This window comes from Corapipo altera, unplaced genomic scaffold (assembly GCF_003945725.1).
Source record: "Corapipo altera isolate COAL_440 unplaced genomic scaffold, ASM394572v1 181b, whole genome shotgun sequence".
Taxonomy (NCBI): Eukaryota; Metazoa; Chordata; class Aves; order Passeriformes; family Pipridae; genus Corapipo; species Corapipo altera.
The window spans coordinates 1,294,569-1,298,469 of record NW_020884963.1 but is presented as its reverse complement, the minus strand read 5'-3'; the positions used below and the strand labels follow the sequence as shown (position 1 = coordinate 1,298,469).

At 43.9% G+C, this 3,901-nt stretch overlaps 1 long non-coding RNA gene across 3 annotated transcripts; it reads left to right on the top strand.

Moving 5' to 3' along the window:
- Window positions 1–215: 215 nt before the first annotated feature.
- On the top strand, window positions 216–3,901 carry LOC113957236. 3 transcript variants are annotated; one of them, XR_003531098.1, is made up of 4 exons: window positions 216–535; window positions 1,997–2,638; window positions 2,947–3,080; window positions 3,816–3,901. It is a non-coding gene; the product is annotated as an uncharacterized LOC113957236 (long non-coding RNA). The 3 variants fall into 3 exon arrangements; XR_003531099.1 differs by having other exon boundaries at window positions 216–2,196; window positions 2,307–2,638; XR_003531097.1 differs by having other exon boundaries at window positions 216–2,638.

Below are 3,901 nucleotides of genomic sequence, written 5' to 3'. Positions count from 1 at the left end.
GACAGGGATAGGGAGAAGAACTGGGACTGGGAATAGGGAACAGGGAGAGGGACTAGAGACTGGAGCCAGGGAGAAGGACAGGGACTGGGACTGGGAATAGGGAACAGGGAGAGGGAATAGGGACTGGAGCCAGGGAGAGGGACAGGGACTGGGGACAGGGACTGGGAATAGGGGCAGGGACTGGGAACAGGGAGAGGGAGAGGAATAGAGACTGAGGACAAGGAGAGGGACAGGGACAGGGTGAAGGTGGTGGTGGCTTGTCCAGGGTCCCCACCCAGGCCTCTTCCCTCAGCGCCGCGCCCCTGGGTCTGCAGCCTAAAAGCACAGTTGGTGTTTATTATTAAGGAAATCGGTTTAAGCAACACCAACAGACACTATTCTGCCCCACAATCACAGACTCACTGAGGCTGGAAAACACCTCTGAGACCATCGTGTCCAATATTTGACCGATCACCACCTTGTCAACCAGCCCAGAGCACTGAGGGCCACATCCAGTCATTCCTTGATGTGATGGGGAAGGAAGCACCTAAGATGGGTAAACATTCAGAAAGTTTTATCAGTAAATTACACGCTTGGTATGGAAATTGGTGTATTAATGCCTGACCTACTATAGTTGTCACACCTGAACACTTAATAGTTAAGGTGTGACCAGGGGGGTGGCAGTGGAAGGAGCCTGACCAGCCACGAGGTCCCTTCCCCAGCACCTGTGGTTGGTCTGTGTGGATGGGCTTTAGTCCTTCCACCTAACTGGGAGAACGTGTTCAAACTTTAGGTTTTTACTAATAAAATGGTAGATTTGCATCATTTGAGCTCATGTAAAATCACAGAAAGCAGAGATGGAGTGGAAATTACGATACCAAGTCCTGTCATGGGCAGGATCTGTTACGACTCACCTTTCTTATGGCTTACACACCCTAAAATCAATCCCTTTTAAACTCAATCTCTCTTATAACAAGGCCACAGTTTTTCAGACCTTGTTGTCAAAATACATGGTATAGCAAGGCATGGGACTCTGCATTTCCTAATAAAATTTTGCTCAGTTAAACCAAAGGCAAACATGAAATAGGGAATCTGTGAAAATTATTCCGGTTTACCCTTTTCGATCAGTTGAGGTAAATCTTCTCAAGTCTTTGCCATTGTAAAAAGCAGGCTTAAACTAAAGACTTAACTTTTCGGTGTTCCCAACTTGAGACACGTAGGGCTTTCTTTTTGTGGGTATTTGGAGAACCCAGAAGTGCCAACAGCTCACAGAATTGCTGACTTAGTGACAAGATGATCAAAGGATGAAGCATCTATCACTTGAGGCACATTTACACATTTCTTAGCTCCTGCTTAGGCTCTTAGTAGATGGATATTACAAGCATTCAACACATAAATCCCTTTGAAAACCTAGTCCTGTGGGAACTGAGCTCTTGAGACTCTGCCCTGCTCTGTGTTCATATGGGTACCCCAAAGCACCCACATTAGCACTTATTTTCATCTGTTTGCCTCATCACTATTTTGCCTCATGTTGAGGCAAAACTCTGGCACGTTTTGGATGGTCCAGGATCAAACTGAGTGCAGCATCACTCCAGCTGCAAATAGAAAGTAAGATGATATCAAGCTTGATATCTGTTGTACCTACAAGTGCTTATTAAGGAATGAATATCGTATCACTTCCATCGCTTCAATTTACAATTAGAATTGCAACATTTCAAAACCTTTATTAGAACTCCTGAGCTTACATTCTAAATGGGTTTTGTATGTAGTTTGAAGAGCATAAAAACCCTCAAGGGGCTTGTGCTTTTATTTTTCCTTCTTGTTCTTCTATCTAGAGCTGTACTAGCCTTATAGATATGGTTCTTACCTAATCTTTCCTGCTTTTTCTGGACAGTAATTGGATTTGACAGAGGCAAAGGTTTAAGTAGTATCTATCAGAATGTCTTCTAACCTGGAACAATTGAGTAACTTCCTCTGTGCCTCCCAGAATGTCCCATTTCATTCTAATCACTTGTAGTTCTTATAGCCTTGATCTCCAAGGATTTCCCAGCATGACTCAGCTCAATCTTCAAAGAGGTGAAGAAGGTTTGGCAGCAGTTTGCAGTCAGAGGAACAGACCTGTTGCAGTGAAGAATCAGCAAAGACCAGGATTCCTGAACGTCAATCCCTGTGGTGCTCATGTTGGACAAGTGCAGTATTGAGGAACCAGTGAGGCAGGTGAGCAGAGACTATTTCTGCAATAAGCTTCTCCAGAAATAATGCTCCTAAAATCCCATGAATTTTTATTAAATTTACTTGGCCTACAAGTCTAACATGGGCATTTTCAGCAGCAGACATGAGTGAATGGAAGATGCATCTTCCTGGAGAGCATGTGCTGTGTTAGTACAGGAGGAGGAGCAGCTGTCCCCCTGCAGTCTGCCTGAAATTTAATCCTGTAGGGTTTCTGAAAAAGAGAAGTTTGAAGCTTTTCTTTGAACAGTAACATCCAGAGACAAGGAGTGAATGTGGACATGCTGTGGTTGCTGGAGTCCAGGAGGAAGCTGAGTGAGACTGGGGTTGTTTGGTTGCAAAGAGCACAGTGAAATAATTCACACAACACATCTTGGAGAGAAGAAGTATTTTCTTTTTACCAGAGGAAAATAAACGGGTGGAGAAAGAGGTAATTAAATGTTTTCCTAATAGTTCTGTCTTGTGGTTGGTTGACTTGAGTGCATATGGATGCTCAAATTCCAAATGAAACTTTTCCTGCTTATTTTTTTTGGTCATGTAGACAGATTTATCTCTTTCTGTGTCTTTGCTTTTGCTTTTTTTTTTCTTTTCCTTTAATTGGGGCTCTTTAACCTCAAGTGAAGCATCTCTTTTCATGAGGCTTTGAAGAATGTATTGATCACTATCCTTATCTCTGAAACTACTCCCAGATCCCAGCTCTGGTTGAGTTACCCTCACTATGTCCCCACTCTATGTCAGGATAAGACCCAATTACAAATCTTTTACTGCCACTTGCCACAAATTGCAGAGCTTTGGAGGAGGCCACTGCACACTCCAACAAGTCCCTTGGTGTGGATGATCCGAGGGACAGGACTGTGACCAAACTGAGGAAGGTATGACCACAAAAGCTTTGTATTCACAGGAAGTGAGGCTAATAAAATACAGATCTAATTCCTTTAGTTTTGAAAGGCACAAGATACTATTGTTTTATACTCCAGCTAAGCCAATTCTACAAAAACCAGAGCCTTTAAAAAGATAAACTAAATTTCTGGACATGCAAGGCCAAGTCTACATCTGGTGGGAATCCAGTGGAAACAGGCTGATGTGTGGGAAATGAGAAGCATTTTGATTCTGTAGCACAGAATCAAAATGGAGATTAAAAAGACCCTCTGAATTGGGCTGTTTTCCATTTCTGTTGCTTTTCTGGCCACAAAAAAGTTTGATTCTGCTGTGCCCTGAACGGTGGGAGTTTGCAGTGAATTACAGGCCCTGCTCCCCAGTGGAGTTCAACTCATAAACCACCCACTGCTTAATTCAATGAATCCAAGAAAGCCGAGTAAAGAGGTGGATTTGGGAAGCAGCTTTGTGGGTTGCTGAGACTAAACTCCAGTGCACTCCCAGAAGAAAAGAATTACAGCACTGGGGACACTCTGCCTCGGCAAGTGGGAGAGCTGATTTCCTCTCTCCCAGGTGACTCTACCTGTAGGTGTTACAAAGTGAAGAGTTTGGTAACAGTTTCCACTGGACAAACTATGAAAGGACATCACCTTTAGAGGAGTGCAACAAGAGTGGTTCCAATGTGGAGAGCAAACATATGACCAGAAAAAAATGCGTGTTCTTAACTTCAGGTGAAGGCCAGGGAAGCAGAAATTGCACACACCATGGAGGAGGGACTCGGTGGCTCAGGACAGGGAGCCTTGGGCTCATTCAAAAG